The 21,299-nt window shown below is 42.0% G+C and overlaps 1 protein-coding gene and 1 pseudogene across 5 annotated transcripts in view; both read left to right on the top strand.

The window, feature by feature from the left end:
• LOC145342018 (uncharacterized) overlaps nucleotides 1-21,299 on the top strand; it is a 296,566-nt gene that overhangs the window by 24,695 nt on the left and 250,572 nt on the right. The gene's annotated exons all lie outside the window — the stretch shown is intronic.
• Nucleotides 9,350-9,726, top strand: LOC145342591 (large ribosomal subunit protein eL27 pseudogene; annotated as a pseudogene).

Here is a 21,299-nt window from a genome sequence, read left to right on the forward strand (position 1 = left end):
GAGACAGCATGCAGTGAACAATTCACCAAACAATTTAGATGACTTGTATAATTGGGCAGACAAGATGGAATTTAATACTGAGAAACGTAGGGTAAAAATAAACATGCTTTGAATGGAATAGAAAACATCAAATGGAGTTGTCAAACTGAACCTAAGGGTAACAGTAGATTCATCACTTATTGTCTAGACAATGCATCTAAAATAATTAAAACTTTAATAGTATATTGACTGGAGTAGAATTCTATTGTGATTATTCTGAATGTTTGTATTTGAGTCACGTTCTTATGTAGGATCTGTTGTAGCAATCCTATGCACTCAGAGCTGTTCTGTGTAGAATCAGCACCCTGTATTGTTACTGCAGCAGCATAAGTGATTCTAATTGGTAGAATGTTTGTTTTAACCTGAACTAATGGTGTTCTGCTGTTTTGAGTTTTTTCCCTCGGGATTTTGCAGAGTAGGGCTTGATTGGGATGATTGACAGGTATGGCCACGCGACAGGGTGAAGCAAGGCTTATACAGAATTTTCAAACTTCAGTGTTGCATTTGAGTTGAGAGAGAATAGTGCTTCTCTTTTCCTTTCTCTGAATTTAGAGACAGAAATCTGTGGGAAGATAAGTCTCTTTCTCGGAGATTATGCTGTATGAGAGTGGATCTTTCTCTGAGAGTTGCTGTTTTGGAAGCTACAGAGAAAAAGGTATCCCTTTCTGTCTCTGAAGTCTGGAGACTGGTGTTGCCAGAGTCTGTGAAAATTTGGCTGTTTGAGATATAGCCTTCTCTGTAAATTGCTGTCCAGAAGTGTTAAAAGGCTGAAAATTCAGCATTATGTGAGCATTCTTGTTTTTGTGTTTACTAATTCTGAAGACTTAATACTTCTGTGGGATATTGCTTTAAATTGGAATGATGGAGATAGCTAGCTGTTAAGAATTATACTTTCTCATATTTTAAGATTTTGTTTGGTAAAAGTTATGCTAATTATTTTTGTTATATTTTAATGTGCTATTAAATAAAGTTTGTTTTGTTAAAAGCTTCCTAGTGGGTCACTTGAATCATACTTGGAGTCACAAATTCACGCTCGCCCTAATACTAAACTCAAATGCAAAAATTAGGGTCTAGGCAAACTTCATAATATACATTGGAGTTTTTGCTCTTGTTCTTAACAATATTCAAGAGTGTGAAAATGGGTAGGGAAATTTATGTGGAGGGAGAGGTTTAGGGAAGGAAAAAACAGTGAATTTTGAGAATGGAAGATGAGCGATACGGAATACTAAAGTCACAGAAGATGAGGAATCTTGCTATGCAGAGACTGAGTGAGGAAAAGGAGAAGATTTCTGTTGGGCCTTGGGAATGAGGACAGTAGACAATGTAGGTTTTAAAGAAAAGGCGAGATGGGACAAAATGAGGTGCTTGACTAAGAAGTTGCCAGAGGTGTGAAGGGATAGACACCAAGATGATAAGGGACACATCTTTGCGCAGGAGAGGCACTGAAAAGCTTCAGTGAGCAATAACATATTGCCACCCTATGAACCAAGTTTCAGTCAAAGCCATGCTGATAATACCATTTTGATCAATAAAAACAAAGAAGACAAGGGAATGGATGTTTTTGAGGCAAATAGAGAGAGAGAGAGAGAGCGAGCTGGTAATTGTAAAACTGCTGGCGGTCTCCAGAGTAGTAGTGGTGGGTTGGGTGAAGGGGACAGAGATGAGTTAATGAAATTAACTACCCATGGGCATGATGCATGAGAGAGTTGTGGTTGCAGAATAGAAGGCAATAGTGAATGGCTCCATTTGAAAATAGCAAGAGAGGCATGGAGGGCAGCAATAAGGCAGTTTCCATTTTGCACACTATTATCCAAATGGTCTGCTTTAATTTTATATCTTTCAATAGTTTTCTTACAACAGATGTTAAGCTAACTGGCCTGTAGTTTTCCGCTTTCTGTCTCCCTACTTTTTTAAGTAATGCTGTCTTCCAACCTAATGGGACCTTGCCCGAATCGAGGGAGATTTGGCAAATTTAAAACCATTGCATCAAATATCTTGCCAGACATTTCTTTTCTGTTAAGACCCTAGGATGAATGAAGTTCATCACTTAGAATGTTATCATGTTTATTAACAACTTCAATGAAAGTCACATATCCAAGATTGTTAATGACAAAGAAAATTGGACTTGTAAACACTGCAAATGGAAGTATAACATTACAAAGAGATATTAATAGATGAAAAGAATGAAAAAACTGTGGAAAACACACTTTGATTTTGAGGAATGTGAAGTCATCCACTGTGGCCCTAATGAAAATAGAACAAAGCTTTTTAAATGGTGAAAAGCTAGAAATGATGGAGACACCAGGGGTCCATTTAAGTACGTAGATGATAAGATGTCACAAACTGGTACAGAAAATAATCAAAAAGGCTAATTGAACGCTGGCCTTTACCTGTTATTTAGAAAGTTGATGGGGAATTTGAAGTTTCGAAAGTATTATTGGGAATAGATAAGGGAGCGAGAACGGGAAGCTTTTTCTGCTAATTGGGAAAATCTAGAACTAAGGAGCATAGTCTATAAAATAGATCTTTTAGCAGTGATGTTAGGAAAAATTTTAACATGCAAAGGTAATGCAAGTTTGAAACACTCTCCTTTGTGAATGATTTTAAATCTGAGTTTGGCAATAAAAAAGAGCAGATATATGGAGTTAGGTCTCAGATCAGCCTTGAGCTTATTGAATGGCACAGTAAGAAGTCTCACAACACCAGATTAAGGTTTATTTGGAATCACAAGCTTTCAGAGCACCGCTTCTTCATCTGTCCAACGCCAGCATCTCCACATATTGAACAGCTCAGAGGAGCTAAACAGCCTAATCCTGTTCCGATGTAACACCTTACACTCACCTACTCATAGCAGGAATGTTGATCTGGGTAATGCTGGACAAACAGCCATTTTCTAATTTTAACAAATGGAGCTTGGAGACATCTCTGTACCATTGTTGCAAGCCTCTTGGTTACTAGTTCATAGTGACATTGTTAGTTTGGGAGCATTTTTTTGGTGATAGTTATTGCATACTTGGAGAGAGGAGTAAATTGGAGTGGGTTATGAAATAGAATGTAATTAACCTAAGAACCAAAATAGATGCACATGCTAATCACTAAACCCAGATAAATGAACTCCTTTGCATTAGGTTGTAATTATGTTTAATGTTCAATAAGAAATGTTTCCTTTTCTGTCTGAAGCCAAAGCTGTAATTCAGATCAAATTTAAAGCAGCAACAGGTCAGCTGTGATTGTGGTTTTTCCAGCAGCCTTCACTGTGACTAACACTAATGGGCAGTTCCCGGATTTGGCTCGCAGAAATAGTGCAGTGAATTGCATGTCCATCTTCAGTTAATGAGATTGTTTTGATGTATTAATTGATGGTGGGCAGATAAATGCAGTGATCAACAGCTACCTAATACTATTGGGAAACTGCTGGGAGTAGCTTTTCTTTGTAAGATATATAATTTGAGCAGTCTGCTTCCCCATCACCGGATATTAAAGACTTTGAAGCCTATACAATCATCTCTTTGAATTAATATCTCTTATATCTATAGTAATAACCCCAGTCTAAACACTGAAGTGAGAATTCAGAATTGTGCAATGTCTGCAAAAATATAAATCTACCAGTGTATATATGTTTGAGGTAATGCCTTCAATTTGAGGTATTTGAGTTCCTAGGTCTTTTTGGAGCCCTATTTCAAGAAGAATGTAAATGCATTTAAATGAAGTGGGATATTTAAAAAATTAGACTTTTTGTTATTGGAACATTGATTCAGATTTCTAAACTAGTTGTAAAATCAACTCCTGAATTAAACTTTTGGTTTCACAATATATTCTAAAGAATAAAATGCCTAAAGGACAGCTGTCTGCTCCAGCTCCAGCCTTGAAGGTAATACAATCCCTGCTCTTCAACTGCCATTATTTCAGTAGAACCACAGAATTCCTACAGTGCAGAAATAGGTCATTTGGCCCATCGTGTCTGCTCTGTTACAACCTCCTTCCTACAAAAGAGCATCCCACCTAGACCTGCCTTTTTCCCCTATCCACATAATCTCATGCATTTACCATGGCTAATCCACCCAACCTACATCCTTGGACACTAAGAGACAATAAAGCATGGTGAATCCATTTAATGTCCTGTGGACTGAGAGGGGAAACTAGTGCACCCAGAGTAAACCCACACAGATACTGGTAAACTCCACAAACTGACACCCAGGGCCAGAATCAAACCTGGGTGCCTGGCACTGTGAGGCAGCAGAGCTAATCACTGAGCCACCATGCCACGAGTTAGTGCGATTTACTTGGGTTGTTCAGAAGTTGTAATTTCCTATTTTTCTATCCATAGTTCATTCTGCAGCTTTGATTTGATTTATTATTGTCACATGTATTAGCATATAGTGAAAAGTATTATTTCCTGCCTGCTATGCAGACAAAGCATGCTGTTCTTAGAGAAGGAAAGGAGACAGTACAGAATGTAGAGTTGCAGTCATAGCTAGGGTGTAGAGAAAGATCAACTTAGTGCAAGACAGGTCCATTCAAAAGAGGGGTGGCAGCAGGGAAGAAGCTGTTCTTGAGTCGGTTGGAACGTGACCTCAGACTTTTGTATCTTTTTCCCGACAGAAGAAAGTGGAAGAGGGTATGTCCAGGGTGTGTGGGATCCTTAATTATGCTGCCTGCTTTTCCGAAGCAGCAGGAAGTGTAGACAGAGTCAATGGATGGGAGGCTGATTTGCATGATGGCTCATTACTAGCAAAGTATGTTCAACTAAGCAAATGAGTTCAAGAGACAGATTAGCCTTGTGATCTTTTGATTTCGGAATCAGTAGCTTGATCAAACTGCACCTTCAGACTCTGATGTTTGTTCAACATACGCTTCAATTTCTTGATTATTGTGACTTGTACCATTTTACAAAAGCACAGCACCATATATATCTTGATTAAAGCAGCCAACAAAGGAATAGGCAGAAGATGTTGCAATTCCACAGAGCCCAACATGCAATTCCTCAAATAGAGCAGAGGAGAGATAAAAGGCTGAATTTTACCCAGCAACAGGCAAGAGGCACTCTGGGGCATGGATCAGTTGCCTGTCCCACAAAGATGGAAGTCAATTTGCATATTAAGAGCCTCTGTCAGGAACAATTAGGACTGCTTTTGGAAGTCGCCAGTTTCAAGTCAGCACATCTGCAGTAGATTGGATTCAGAAGGGGTGTCAGTGGGGCCTGAGGCTCCATGGCCCACAGAGGAGAGAGAGGGCAGGAAAACCAGCCTTTGCAGTCCCAATGATTCTCCTCCTCCCGAGGTGTTCTCCCCCCCCAATCGTTGTGGCACTCTATCCTTGGCCCTGGAAACTTTTTTTTTACATTTGAATTTACTGTCCAAGGCTTAAGATTTGCTGCTTGCCTCTGCAGCATCCATCTCCCTGGTACTGCTGAAGCATCAGAGCTCCTGGCCCTGTTAATGGGCTGGCAGCGACATGAACCTGCCCTGTTCTCTCTATTGGAAGGTTGGCCTAGAGCGGCTATTCAAGAGGCTGCCTACAGTAAAATCAGGCTCACTGTTAGCAAATGATGGCTCAGGATTCCATTGGTCCCTGTAATGTCAAGGTCCTGAAGCTCATGGGGAAATACAGCCCAAAGCATTGGGTATTAGGCAGGAAACCTATTACTTTGTTTAAAAGGTCATGTGTCATTGTGGCACCAAGTGACATTTGAGTACTAACTCTTTCAGGAATGCAGAAGTGCTGCTGAAGATTCAGTGATCTGAACAAGCCAAGCAAGATAAAACAAGGAATCCCTATTTTATCTTAGACATCCTGGACACCAGCACATGGTTAAGTCTCTAAAGTTGACAGTTTTACCACTAACTTTTGGTAATGTACATTGGTTAAGGGGAGCACTAAGTTAGCCTTTTACAATGTTCCAATCTTCCCTTGGTAATTACTGCATCTGCAATCCTTTGATATCTTAAGATAGAATGTGCACTTGTTATACATTTTATTCATATTGATTGAAATCATATGATAAGGGTGCACCTCTATGGTGTTGACTTATTTAAACAGAAGATAGTTAGTGGCATGCATATGCATTTGGTAGGAAGAATAAAAGAGCTGAGTATTACTTAAATGCTGAAAGCTGCAGCTCAAAGGGATTTTGGGATCCTCGTGCATAAATCACAAAAAGCTAGCATACAAGTCCAGCAGGTAACAAGGGAAGCAAATGCAACCTTAACCTTCATTTCAAAGGGAATCAGCCTGGGATAAATTTCATCCGAGCTTGTTGAAATTATACAAGCCATTAGTTAAACCACGTCGAGAATACTGCAAACAGTTTTGGTCCCCTTTATCTAAGGGATGATATCCTGGCATTGGAAGCAGTCCAGAGAAGGTTCGCTAGGTTGATTCCAGATATGGAGGGATTTTCTTTGAGAAGTGGTTGAGTAGGTTGGGTCTGTACTCAATGGGAGTTTAGAAGAATGAGAGATGACCTTATTGTGATGTATAGAATTCACAGGTGGCTTCACAGTGTAGATACTGAGGGGTTGTTTCCCTTTGTAGGAATGTCTAGGACCAGAGGGTATAATGTTAGGATAACAGGTTACCTGTTTAAGACAGTAATTAGGAGAATTTTCTTCTTTGAGGGTAATGAATCTGTGGAATTATTTACCACAGAAGACTATAGAGACTGCGTCGTTAGGAATGTTCAAGGCTGAGATAGACAGGCATGTGTTTAATCGGTAAAGGAATCAAGGGATAGGGGGATAAGGTGGTGTTAAGGATTGTCCTTTCAGATTTGTAATGATCTCATTGAATGGCAGAGCAGATTTGATGAGCTGAATTGACCTACTTTTGCTCCTATGTCTTAGCCTTATGGTCTTAAGTAGGACAAACAGAACTGAGTGGGGCAAAGAGATTGTTGTGTTGCCATGTCCTAGGATTATTACTGGATTAAAGGTTTGCTCTTCAATGTTTCAAAGATGGACTTAAGTCATTTCAGTGAGTTTACCAATAAAAAGTACAATGATAACATGAATGAAAGAGAAAGACATGGGGATGATATTTAATTATACAAAAGAGGCATACAAAGCAGGCATTGTATTGAGGAGGCATATGAAATATTGGATGGGACAAACATAGTGGGTGAGGGAGGACATATTAAAATATTTAATGTGTTTGAAAGTTATCAAGCTCGCTGATAAGTGAAGCAAGAGAAGAAGTAGCAGAAGCTGTGACCATCATTTTCCCCGCTTCAGGTATGCTGCGAGAGCACTGTTCACATTGTAATATTGTTCAAAATGGGAAGAAGGGATAGCTAGGGCTCTCAGCCTAACTTTGATGCTGAGCATATTATTGGAAAAAAAAACTGCATGACATATAAATTATCATTTAGAAAGGCATGGATTAATCAAGTACAGTTGGCATGGGTTTGTTCAGGAAGGTTATGAACAAACTTGATTGAATTTTTTCAGAGGTAACATGGAAGGTGGTGGGTAGAATTTTACATGTCCAGCTTAGCGCGAAAATGAGAGCGTTCTTGATCGGTTTTTTGGGCGAATTTTCACACCTAATCTTACGACCTAATCATTGAAAAAATGGTGTTTACTGTTTCTAGCTGCTGCAGGCAGTGGGCTGGGCTTGATTCACCAGCCAGCCTATAGAGAGAGCTACTGCACATGTGCAGACTTCTGATGCTGCGTATCTGCAATTATAACAGCAGATGTGTGACAGAGAGAAAACTGCCAGGATTTGTTGCTGCAGGCAGCCTCACAAACCTTTAACTATAAGTCCACAGATGGGCAGGTGATCAAGAAAGCAGACATTATACATTACTTTGATCAATGCCAAGCGAATAAGAGCAGGGTAGGTATGCTAAAATTACAGAGTACACAACACTCTATGGCCTACCTATTGTTTTACTTTGGCCACCACTTTACAGGAATGACGCAATCATACTAGTGGGTATGCAGAGAGACTTCGGATGGAAATTGCCAGAAATGGAGAATTTTAGCCATCAAAAAAGATTGGATAGGCTAGGGTTGCTTTCCTTAGAACAGAGGATACCGAGGAGAGCTGTAATACTGATGGCCCTAGATTGAATGAATAAGATGGACCTATTATTTAGCAGAAAGGTAAATAACTGTAATAGATTAGTTTATTTATTAGTGTCCCAAGTAGGCTTACATGAACACTGCAACTAAGTTACTGTGAAAATCCCCTAGTTACCACATTTTGCCTGTTCGGGTACACTGAGGGAGAATTTAGCCGATGCATCTAACCACCATATCTTTCTGACTTTGGGAGGAAACTGGAGCACCCGGAAGAAACGCACACAGACACAGAGACAACATGCAGACTCCGCACAGACAGCGACCCAAGCGGGGAATCAAACTGGGTTCCTGGTGTTGAGGCAGCAATGCTAACCACTATGTCACAGTGCCACCCTATAGAATGATTAGAGGGGAATTGAGGAGTAATTTTCACCCTTAGGGTCTTAGAGGTCTGGAACTTACAGCCTGTGAGGGTGGTTCAGGCTGTACATTCCAGACTTCTTTATATTTAATAACTACCTGAATATGTACTTTGAGGAGTTGTGATCTGAGGGCTGAAAGATGAGATTAGGCTGAATAACTTTTTTTTTGCTGGCATGGACACAGTGGGCCAAATGGCTTCCTTCTATGGCATAAATTCTTTCCATATTTTCTTTTCCAAGTCTGTACATGGATTAATGAACTATATGCTAACTATGTTCAGATTCGCAGTCTCTGGCTTGTAACAGATATGGGAACTACTGGAGAAATGATGCAAGTGAGATAGTAGTGATTGGTTTGCTCAGAATAAGGGTGTCAAATATTGAGATAAGCAAGTAACTTAATTGACAACAGCAGAAGTGTTATGATGGGTTAGCATTGGAAAAAGAGGAAATATGGATAGAATGGCTCGCACTATTAATTAATCTGTATTATATAAATTTCATATTAATCTATATTGCAAAAATATCCAACGTTAAAGAGGCTGAAATTGTAAATAAGATGTTTATTTTACTGGAGATTGAGGCTGAAAATAACAATACAGATCTACAGAAGAAAATAATTTATAGCTGTGGCACTGAGAAATAAAAGGGAAGGATTAGACACTTTTAGAAGATGTAGAAATTGTGCGCATCTCAGATGCACAAAGATTACTATAGCATCAGAATGAGGAGTGCAAGTTATTATTAAAGGAACTTAAAAGACAACTGGTCACCTTAAATGGTCCTTGACTGTTTGGAACTCGCACTAAATTGGTGAACTGCCTAGGTGGGTGGTGGTCATTGAGCTGCAGTAATGGAGCTGAAATGGGAAAGTTTATGGAACCTGGGGAGATGGTTCTGGTGCTGACCAGTTGCTACACGAACGTTGAAGATGAGACCTCTGACCCTACAGTCACACACTTGTTGCTAGTATGGATTGTTACCCTCACAAAGTGATTACCATAATGGACATGAAGGTAGCCAAGAGGTCCAAGATCAAATGCATGTGAAAATATACAACTATAACATCCTGATGCCAACCAGATACTCAGTTGACATTCCCCTGGATCAGACCATTGTGAATAAGGACATTTTGGGATCATGCTTTGAAGTGCAAAGCCAGATGAGAAATCAAGGTAAAGTTTGAGGAAAGATACAAGACAGGAATGAATAAATGGATTTTCCAGAAGGTCCAATTCTAAATTTTATTTCAGTGTAAGTAAATATTCAATTAAAATATTTTTCATTTTGGTGTGGTATATGAATAAATTGCTTAGAGAAAAATCTGAATGTGCTGGTAAATGAGGTGGAGAAATTCACTTGTATCCAGTCCAAGTTACAGACGGCATGACCAGCGGTGATTGCAAAAATCAAAACAGCACAGGAACAGGTGCTTTGGCCCACCAAGCCTGCACTGATACATGGTTCCTATCCCCCCCATTCATCTCCTGTTCATGTGTCCATCAAGATGCACCTTGAACATAGCTAAAATGCCTACTTCCAGTACCTCCACTGGCAGTGTGTTCCAGGCATCCACCACCCTTTGTGCGAAAAAGTTTCCCCACTTGTCTCCTCTAAACTTATCAGCTCTCACCATAACCCTGTGTCCTCTTGTAGTTGACCCTTCCACCCTGGGAAAAAACCTCTGACTATTCACCGTGTCTATGCCTCCCATGATTTGTAGACTGCTATCAGGTCGCCCCTCAGCCTCTGTTTTTCCAGTGAAAACAATCTGAGTTTATCCAATGTCTCTTCATACCTAAAACCCCCCAGACTAGGCAATATCTTCGTAAACCTTCTTTGCACCCTCGCCAAAGCATCCACGTCCTTCTGTGACAACCAGAGCTACAAGCCATATTCCAAATGTGGCCTAACTAAAGTTTTATACAGCTGTAATATAACTTGCCAACTTTTATACTCAGTGCCCTGGCCAATGAATACAAGCATGCTGTATGCCTTTTTAACCACCTTATCTACCTATGTTGTCGCTTTCAGGGATCCATGGACGTGTATGGCCAGATTCCTCTGCATCCCTCTGCATGTCAGAGCTCCTAAGGATTCTGCTGTTTACTGTGTAATTCGTACCTGATTTTGATGTTCCAAAATGCATCACTTTGCATTTGCCTGAATCAAACTCCATCTGCCATTTCTCTGCCCAAGTTTGCAATCTATCTATATCCTGCTGTGTCTTTTGGCGATCCTTGTCACTATCTGCAACTCCGCCAATTTTACCAGAGTAAGTTCAATCTAGCATGTCCATTTGTTGTGGAAGCATATGAGAAATGAGTTCTTTGAAAGAAGCAATAGTCACGAGCTGGAAGGGCAAGGCACAAAATGCAGTGAGTGTTGTGGTTGTTGATCAGGCGCAAAATGCAATAAATATGGTGGTGATCAATTCTGAATTGCTTGACCTTCATTTCAAGAGTACCAGTTTCTTTTCCAGATTTCAAGTGGTCCAACTGCTGTTAGGGAATATGATGCAAGAAGTTGGGTAGACTACAGATGTGCACCCAAACCTGTTGACAATATACCAATAGGTTAGGTCAGTCCAAGCAAAAATCATTGCTGCTATTTTATAATAAAAAAGGTGTCTTTGCAATGTATTGTTTCCACCAAGGATCATGTTGGGAAATTGTAGGCACATTATGATGTCTGCGACCCACTAAAAGACTTCAGGCCCCTAAACCCTGAATCTTTTTTCAGTTTCCATCCTTTCCTGAACTTCATGCTGTCCATCTCTGACACATCCCTTCCTTGACATCTGTCTCCATTTCTGGGACTAGGCTGTATACTAATATCCATGGAAAACCCACAGACTCCCACAGCTACTTTGACTACGCTTCCATACACGCTGCCACCTGTAAAAATTTCATTTCATTTTCCAGGTTTTTCCCTCTCCGTTGCATCATTCCACTAATGCAACCATCCATAACAGTGCTTCTGATGTATCTTCCTTTTCCCTCAACCAAGGATTCTTCTCCATCGTGGTTGAAGGGACCCTCAAACTGAGTGTGGGTAGCATGAACTGCAGGTATTGTTTTAAAAGTCCCTCTTCCCAGTACAGAGTTGGCAGGAAGGCAGGTGGAAAGCGAATCCTGTGCCATCACTGGATCTTTTATTGAATCCAAAGGCCTTTAGGTATGGTAAATCTTTGAGGGGGTGAAAAAAAAATGCAGTGAAGCAAGGGAAAGGAAAAACAAACCAAAATATACACATATATTCAAAGATAAAGAGGCAATTTTTCAGGGTTGCTAGCTGCATGCGGGATTCCCAATGGCATGTTGAATTGGGCTCCACCAACCATGATCAGGTCCTTGCTCAGAGCAGTGGGAACCTGGTGATGATTCATGAATAATCATTTCAATGTACTAACTGGATTTGAACCCCCCTCACCCCATTCCCCCAGGCATCAAACACTACAGGTCCTGACAATTGTGGACCTGGTGCCCTGAACTTCGGGGGAGGGTAAGGTGGGGCAAGGAGGTAAGTACTGTACCCACATGCCTCTCTGTTGTTGAAGCGGAGATGTCGGCATTGGACTGAGGTAAAAACAGAAAGAAGTCTCACAACACCAGCTTAAAGTCCAACAGGTTTATTTGTAGCAAACGCCAAAGCTTTTGGAACATGCTGTTCCTTCGTCAGGTGGATGGAAGTTCACAAACAGGGCACAAAGACACAAACTCAATTTACATGCATAATGATTGGAATGTGAGTTTTTACAGCTGATCAATTCTTAAAAGTACAGACAATATGAATGGAGAGAGCTTTAAGCACAGGTTAAAAGGATGTGTATTGTTTCCAGACAGGAAAGCTAGTGAGATTTTGCAAGTCCGGCAAGTTGTGGGGGTTACAGATAGTGTGACATGAACCCAAGATCCCAGTTGAGGCCACCCTCGTGTGCAGAACTTGGCTATCAGTCTCTGCTCAGTCGCTCACCTGATGAAGGAACAGCATGTTCTGAAAGCTTGTCGCGTTTGCTACAAATAAACTGGTTGGACTTTAAGATGATGTTGTGAGACTTCTTCCTCTCTGTTGCTACCAGGCTGCAGAGGGAGGGTCCCTCAAGGGACCTGGGTGTTGGTTGGGCTTGGACTGGAAAGAAAGGGTTGACCTTTGAACTCTCCCCTTGGTTGGGGGTCTTGTGGCTCAACACCCCTTTAACTTTCTGTTAACAATCTTTATTATTATCTGTGTCCTGCGAAACCTTTGATTTGGCCTGGTCACATTAATATCTAATTCCCCTGAACACCTGGACACCTTCACGATCACAACAGCACTCCATTCAACGGAAGGGATTGCCCTTGATTGATTTCAGAAGCCTCACGTGTGACCAGACCCATTTTAAAGTATTCTGATTGACAGGCGATGTCAATAGTAGTTTCACTGGGGGGATTCTCTTTCTTTCTTTAAGTTCCATCTATGAAGCCTCTTTGAACTGCGTTGATTGATAGAAGGCTGTCAGTTTCACTTGCTGAATTAGGATTTTTTTATATACCCACCTTCCACTCCATTGAGTTTTACAAGATTGTTTGACTGACAGCCCAATCAAAGGGGGGATTAGGTGGTTTTATTTACATAAAGAGCAGAGAGCACTTAGCTCTTAAAAGCTTTTTGACTGACAACTCCAGGGGAGAAAAAACCCTGCATTTTTGACAATCATTTCACCTCATTAACTTTGAAGTACTGCCTCTTTTCACCACAACTGTTCTGTATGGTTCCATTTTTTAACATTAGAGTTTCCTTTCAAGTCATTGGCCATGCTGAGAGGCCTAAATGCTTTATTTACATTCAGATTTTAAGCATAAATAAAGCTAAAGAAATGGAAAGATTTTTCACAATCCTCATCCCGTTTCACCAGATTTATCCCAGTTTTCATTGTGAGTTGTTGGGGATTGAATGTTAATGGAAGGGGAGCAATCAAGCAGGCTGCTTTGTCCTGGATGGTGTCAAGCTTCTTGAATGCTGTCAAGCTTCTTGAATGCTGTTAAGCTGCACTTATCCGGGCAAGTGTAGTGTATTTCATTACATTCCTGACTTATGACTTGTAGGTGGTGTACAGGCTTTGGGGGGGTTTCAGGAGGTGAGTTACTCCCTCAGGATTCCTAACCTTTGACCTGGTAACTATGGTATTTATATGGCTAATTCAATTCAGTTTCTGATCAGTGGTAACCCCCAAGATATTGATAGTGGGGGATTCAGTGATAGCCATTGAATATCAAGGGGAAATGGTTGGATCCTCTGTTGTTGGGGATGGTCATTGCCTGGCACTTGTATGGCACAAATGTAACTTGCCATGTGTCTGCCCAAGATTGGATTTGTCCAAGTCTTTCTGCCTTTGCATATGGACTGCTTCAATATCTGAGAAGTCGCAAATGTCACTGAATATTGTTCAGTCATCAACGAGCACCCCATTTCTGACCTTATCATAGAATTCTACAATGCAAAAGAAGGCCATTTGGCCCATTGAGTCTGCACCAACCACAATCCCATGCATTTACCCTAGTTAGTCTACTTAACACTAAGGGGTAATTTAGCACAGTCAATCCACCTAACTCAGACTGTGGGAGGAATCCTTTCTGCATCAAATCTGCATTCTCCATTAAATGCCCTGGCTTGATAGTAATGATAGAGTGGAAGATATGCCGGGCCATGAGGATACAAATTGTGGTTGCATACAATTCTGCTGCTGCTGATGGTCTTCATGCCTCATGGATGCCCAGTTTTGAGCTAATAGATCTGTTTGAAATCTATCCCATTCAGCAAAGTGCCACATTAACACTGCAATGAAGTTACGGTGAAAATCCCCTAGTTGCCACATAAACACATAAGAACTAGGAGCAAGAGTAGGCCGTCTGGCTCCTTGAGCCTGCTCCTCCATTTAATAAGATCATAGTTGATCTTTGTGGACTCACTCCATTTACCCCACCCAGTCACCATACCCCTTAATTCCTTTGTTGTTCAAAGATTTATCCTTGCCTTAAAAACTTTCAGTGAGGTACCCTCAATTGCTTCACTGAGCATGGAATTCCACAGATTCACAATCCTTAGTTGAGGAGGAACTTCTTCACAGTCCTAAATCTACTCCCCCTTATTTTGAGGTCTTGCCCCCTAGTTTGAATTTCACCCACCAGTGGCAATCACTTCCCTGCTTCTATCTTATCTATTCCCTTCATAATCTTATATGTTTCTATAAGATCTCTCCTCATTCTTCTGAATTCTGAGTATAGCCCCAGTCTGCTCAGTCTCTCCTCATAAGTCAACCTTCTCAACTCCAGAATGAACCTAGTAAATCTCCTCTGCACCACCTCCAGTGTCAGTATATCCTTTCTCAAGTAAGAAGACCAAAACTGTACACAGTACTCCAGGTGTGGCCTCACCAGCACCTTATACAGCTGCAACATAACCTCACTGTTTTTAAACTCCACCCCTCTAGCAATGAAGGACAGAATTCAATTTGCTTTCTTAATTACCTGCTGCACCTGCAAACCAACTCCTTGTGATTCTTGCACAAGGACACCCAGGTCCCTTTGCACAGCAGCATGCTGCAATTTTTACTATTTAAATAATCCATTTTGCTGTTATTCCTACCAAAACGGATAACCTCACATTTATCAACATTGTACTCCATCTGTCAGACCCTTGCCCACTCACTTAGACTATCTATATCCCTTTGCAGACTTTCAGCATCCTCTGCACACTTTGTTCTGCCATTTATCTTAGTGTCATCTGTGAATTTTGACACACTACACTTGGTCCCCAACTCCAAGTCATCTCTAAATTGTAAATAATTGCAGTCCCAAAACTGATCCCTGAGGCACACCACTAATCACTGATCGCCAAGCAGAAAAACACCCATTTAAGAACATAAGAAATAGGAGCAGGCGTAGGCCATCTAGCCCTTCGAGCCTGCCCCGCCATTCAATAAGATCATGGCTGATCTGTCGTGGCTCAGTTCCACATTCCCGCCCTCTCCCCATAACCCTTAATCCCCTCTTTTATCAAAAACCCATCAACCCGCGTCTTAAAAATATTTAGCGAGGTAGCCTCCACCACTTCAACGGGCAGAGAATTCCAGAGATTCACCACCCTTTGAGTGAAGAAGTTCCTCCTCAACTCCGTTCTAAACCGCCCCCCCTTTATCTTGAGGCTGTGTCCCCTAGTCCTATTATCCTTTGAGCGGGAAGAGTCTCTCCACCTCCATCCTATCCATCCCATTCATCATCTTATACGTCTCAATGAGATCTCCCCTCGTTCTTCTAAACACTAACGAGTACAAGCCTAGTTTATTCAGCCTCTCCTCATAGCTCAACCCCCTCAACTCCGGCATCAGCCGAGTAAACCTCCTCTGCGCTCCCTCCAAGGCCAAAATATCCTTGCGTAAGTACGGCGCCCAAAACTGCACACAGTACTCCAGCTGCGGCCTCACCAATGCCCTATACAGCTGCAGCAAGACCTCCCTACTTTTATATTCAATCCCCCTCGCTATGAAGGCCAGCATCCCATTCGCCTTCCTGATCACCTGCAAGCTGGGTTTTTGCGACTCATGCACAAGGACCCCAAGGTCCCTCTGCACCGTCGCCTGCTGCAGTTTTTCGCCACCTAAGTGATAATCCTTCCTACCATTATTCCTACCAAAGTGGACCACCTCGCACTTGCCAACATTAAATTCCATTTGCCATTTCCTGGCCCATTCGCCCAGCCTATCTAGATCCTTCTGTAGACTCTCCACACCCTCCGCACAATTTGCCTTTCCTCCAATCTTGGTGTCATCAGCAAATTTCGACACCCTACACTCGGTTCCCTCCTCCAGATCATCTATATAAATGGTAAATAGCTGAGGCCCCAGCACCGAACCCTGAGGCACTCCACTAGTCACCATCCGCCAATCCGAATAGCACCCATTGACCCCCACTCTCTGCCTCCTATTTGACAACCAATCCTCTATCCACGCTAACACCCTACCCCCAACTCCCTGTCCCCTGACCTTCTGCAATAACCTCCTGTAGGTACCTTGTCAAACGCCTTCTGAAAATCTCTTTGCTTTCTGTTAGTTATAATAACAGGGAGATCATTGAAGCAGCTGAAGATAGTTGTGCCTAGGACACTCCTCTGAGAAACTCCTACAGTGATGTCCTGGGGTTGAAATGATTGATCTCCAGTCACCACCCAGTGAAAGATTTCCCATTGTTTCCAGTTTTGCTCGTACTCCTTGATGCCGTACAGTTTTGCTAGGACTCCTTGATGCCATACTTAGTCAAATGCTGCCTTGATGTTAAGGACAGTCATTCTCACCTCACATCTGGAGTTGTTATTTTGTCCACGTGTGAACCAAGGCTATAATGAGGTCCGGAGCTGAGTGACCCTGAGTGATACAAGATATCTTTGTCTAGAACATATTTGTCCTTACTGGGAATCTCCCAGCTGACCTACAGAGAAACCATCAATCTCACACATCTGCTCACATAAAGAGGCTAGGCATGAGTCTGACCATTGTAATGCCTGTTTATTACCAGGGATTTGCCACTTTGCATCTATCTGTGATGTACCTGAAGTAGATTGAACCAGGGCAGCTGTTACTCAGTTAATGGCAGGGCGTTTGGGGAGAGTTACAGAACAAGGAGATCTAGCAGTACAGGTTCATGGCTCCTTTAAAGTAGAATCACAGGGTGGACAGAGTGGTGAAGAAGGCATTCAGCATGCTTGGTTTCATTTGGTCAGAACATTGGGACATCTTGTTGAATGTACAAGACATTGATTCGGCCACACTTGGAATGCTGTGTACAGTTCTGGTCACCCTATTTTAGAAAGGATATTATTAAACAAGAAAGAGTGCAGAAGAGATTTACTAGGATGCCACCAGGACTTGATGGTTTGAGTTATAAAGCTGGGTAGACTGGGACTTTTTTCTCTCGAGTGTAGAAGGCTGAGGGGTGATCTTATAGAGGTCTATAAAATAATGAGGGGCATAGATCAGCTAGATGGTCAATATCTTTTCCCAAGGTGGGGTAGTCTAAACTAGAGGGCATAGGGTTAAGGTAAAAGGGGAGAGATACAAAAGAGTCCAGAGGGACAGTTTTTTCACACAGGGTAGTGAGTGTCTGGAACAAGTTGCCAGAGGTAGTGGTAGCGGCAGGTACAATTTTGTCTTTTAAAAAGCATTTACTCAGTTACATGGGTAAGATAATTATAAAAGGATATGGGCCAAATGTGGACAATTAGGACTAGCTTAGGGGTTTAAAAAAAAGGGCAGGATGGACAAGTTGGGCTGAAGGGCCAGTTTTCATGCTGTAAACCTCTATGACGCTGGGACCTTCTGCTTTTCTCGTCTTTGCTCTCAATGACCCTTTCTAGATTTGCCTATCTCACCTTCCAAAGAATGGTCTAAGTCAGGGTCTGGTTCTGAATGTGCCCAGGAACCACGGAGCATACAGTCTATCCTTCCTTAAGTAATTCTGGCAGAATAGGCTGATCTCTGCCAAGAATCATGTCACTTGGGAGACTGACAATTACACCCACTCTTAGAAGGAAAATTTGTCCCTCTACATTTAAAGTAATGTGTGTGTGGATGCTGTGTGGGCATTATCTGTGTTGGTCAGGAACTTGGCACGTTTTGGTCAATAATAAAGAGCTGCCTATGTCTAGTAATACTTCAAAAAGTTGATCATTAAATTGATCTTTCTCTACACCCTAGGTATGACTAACATTACATTCTGCACTCTCTCATTTCCTTCTCTATGAACGGTATGTTTTGTCTGTATAGTATGCAAGAAACAGTTCTTTTCGCTATATGTTAATACATTTGACGCTAATAAATCAAATCAAAATCATTAACAAAAATCTTAATGTATGGATCCGGACAATCCCTGTTTCCACCCACAATCTTGTACTCTCAAGGTACATAACAAAAACTAGACAGTTTGCATTTCTTAAAGGGACAGACAGATGACAATTATAAGTAAATGGTTTTTCAGTCGTATTTGTCTCTACTTGCCCCACCCACTTTAGTTTCTACTGGAGCACCCTGCTTGCTGCTGATAAATGTTGTTCTCATAGGGGATTGGGTGGTTTCAGAAGTCCACGCTGTGCATTACTTGCCCCACCAGCCATGCAGTTTTCGCATTCTCATATTTCCCAAGTCAAAATATCTGCAGGTTCCAAAATGATGACTTCCCTATTTTCTTTACTCCGCCAGTCTAGTCACATTCACCTTCCATATAAGCCTTAAAACTGATAAATCTCCTGTGGTTTCTCTCCTGATGGAACTACATTGGACCAGAATGTAGATAGTAAGTCTCCTCCTCAGAGACATCATATTTTGCTAGTGGTCCTGCTTTGAGGTCATCATAGGAGTCTACCCTCCTCAAGCATGATGAAGCAGTACCTTTCCTCTCAGCAAGGGTACCAGTCAACAAACCCAGTGTGCTACAGGACATGCCCAAGATGTGCCAAACTCTCAGAACACAGGAAGTAGTTCTCCATGTCCTCTCTGTCTTGATAGTGTGGAATTTTGGTCCCTGCATGGGATGGAGCAGTGACCTGACACCCCAATTGTTCTGGAGGAGTTATGGATGACCCCCTGCAAAAGCTTTTGTCGACTTAGTGTTAGAATTCGGACAGGCTGTCTAGGGCTACTTTCCATGCTCATTTACTGTGTAACAATGGAAGTAGTTTGGATTGTCACCTTGATGCTCTTCAATTCTTCACCAAGTTCTCACATTTTTACTGAGCAATTAAAAAGTCTTTAAACAAATGTGATGAGGTCTCCCTGCTCTGCTGTGCCTTTGTTTTGTTTTGGTCTTCCATGTCCTCTGGATTTTGGTCGAACCACAGGCTCAGGTATGGTCTCCTCTGCATATGCCAACGTATCATTCACCAAGTCTAACTTATCCACTCGCTGGATCATGTAACTCTGCCACTTCCCATCTCACCACTGTGTCCATTACTACCTATGGGGGAAATGCCATAAAATCAGGTGTTTTATGGTGCTGGTTTTCTCAACTGCCATGCTTTTACGACACCCGGAATTCTGATGTGATCAGTCTCACACTGGAAATGGGCTGGAGGTTGGTTAATTTATTTAAATTTATTAAATAGTGTTTTGAATGTGTTTAGCGAGCCCGGTGCTCAGTTGTCCAGGCTTGCTTGCTTTTTATGGCCTTGCCAGAAGAGTTTGTCTCTGGCAGGAAAGCATCTGCTCCCCATGACCTGGGAACAGTTGTGTTGGCCTTGCCAGTGGAACCAGAGGTCTTTGAGGCCCCTGAGGGGGCCAGTGGCAAGGTAGGGGTGCCCCTTGGGCAGTGCCACACTGGCAGTGCCTGCCTGGCACCTCAGCAATGCCCACTGGCCACCTGGGCAATACCCATTGGGCTGTGCCACAGGGTGGGGTCTGTGGGGGCAGTGCCCAGGGTGGGGTCTGTGGGGGAAACACCAATGGGGGCAAAGTCTGTGGGGAAGGGGGAATCCCCTGCAACTCTGCATGTGTAAAAAGTCTGACAACACCAGGTTGTAGTCCAACCGATTTATTTGATAGTAAACGCACAAGCTTTCAAGGTTTCCCTCTTCGTCAGGTGAATGGAGAGTTCTGGCCTCGGACAGAGCATATAAAGCACAGACAGTTTAGAGATTACTGATTAGAATGCGAATCTAATCAGTTTATTTTTTGACCTTTAACTGGAGGAATTTTAAAAAAACAAAAGGTAAGCAAACAAGATGGATACTTTGGTGTAGGTCATCTTTTATAAATCCAGTACCCAATAATGTATGTTGGAATATTTGCATAACTAAGCAAGACGTTTATTTGCATGTTTTTGTGTTTGTGAGTGAAATGATCATGTGTTGGAGCTCCCTGTCACACAGGTCCAACCCAATTCCCACACTCCTTGCTCGCCTCTGCCCCTCCCTCCTGGAATTTCAATAGGGTTCCCTTTATCCTCGCTGACCCCCGAATTCAAAGTATCATCCTACTCCAGTTTCATCCCCTTTAGCAGGCTACCACTAACAAAAAGCATCTTCCCCTTCCCTCCCCATCAACGTTCCAGAGGAACTGTTCCCTCTGTGACACCCTAGTGCACACCTCAATTACTCCTGACACCTCATCCTCTTCCCACGACCCCTTCCCATGCAATCATAAGAAGTCCTTTGGAGATGGAAATCTGCCATTCCCTAGTTAGACCTACATGTGACTCTAGATCCGCAGTAATGTGTATGACCCCTAACTCACTCTGAAAGGGTGCAGCAAATCTCTCAGTTCAAGGGCAAGTATGGTCGGGCAACAAATTCCATGAAAGAACAAATAAGAAGTGTAACACCTGCCCTTTTGCTGCCTCTGTCTTCACTGTTGAAGGCTCCAAACATTCCCTCCCAATGAAGCAGTGATTTACCTCAACTTTCAATTTAGTATACTGTATTCACTACTCACAACTAAATGTGCTCTCCTCTACAGTGGGTAGATCAAAAACAAACTGGGTGGCTACTTTGCGGAATGCCTCCACTCAGTCTGAACATGATATTTTAATTCACTATCTTGCCCTCATGCTCACATTACTGCTTTCACTCTACTGCAATGTTCCAGTGACATTCACCCCGAAGTTCAAGGATCAACACCTCATCTTCAATTCGGCATTTTACAGCCTTACAGAATCAATATTGAGTTTGACAATTTCAGGCTGTAAACTCTGTCCCTATTTTCATTCTTTTTTGCCTTTTGCCAGTCTTAGCTTCGTTTTTCATATTTTTGCTTTCTGGTAGAACTGCTCATTATTCTGGTATTTATGCT

The sequence above is a fragment of the Carcharhinus amblyrhynchos genome, chromosome 4 (genome assembly GCF_965287045.1).
Source record: "Carcharhinus amblyrhynchos chromosome 4, sCarAmb.v2.hapA, whole genome shotgun sequence".
In the NCBI taxonomy this organism is placed as follows: Eukaryota; Metazoa; Chordata; class Chondrichthyes; order Carcharhiniformes; family Carcharhinidae; genus Carcharhinus; species Carcharhinus amblyrhynchos.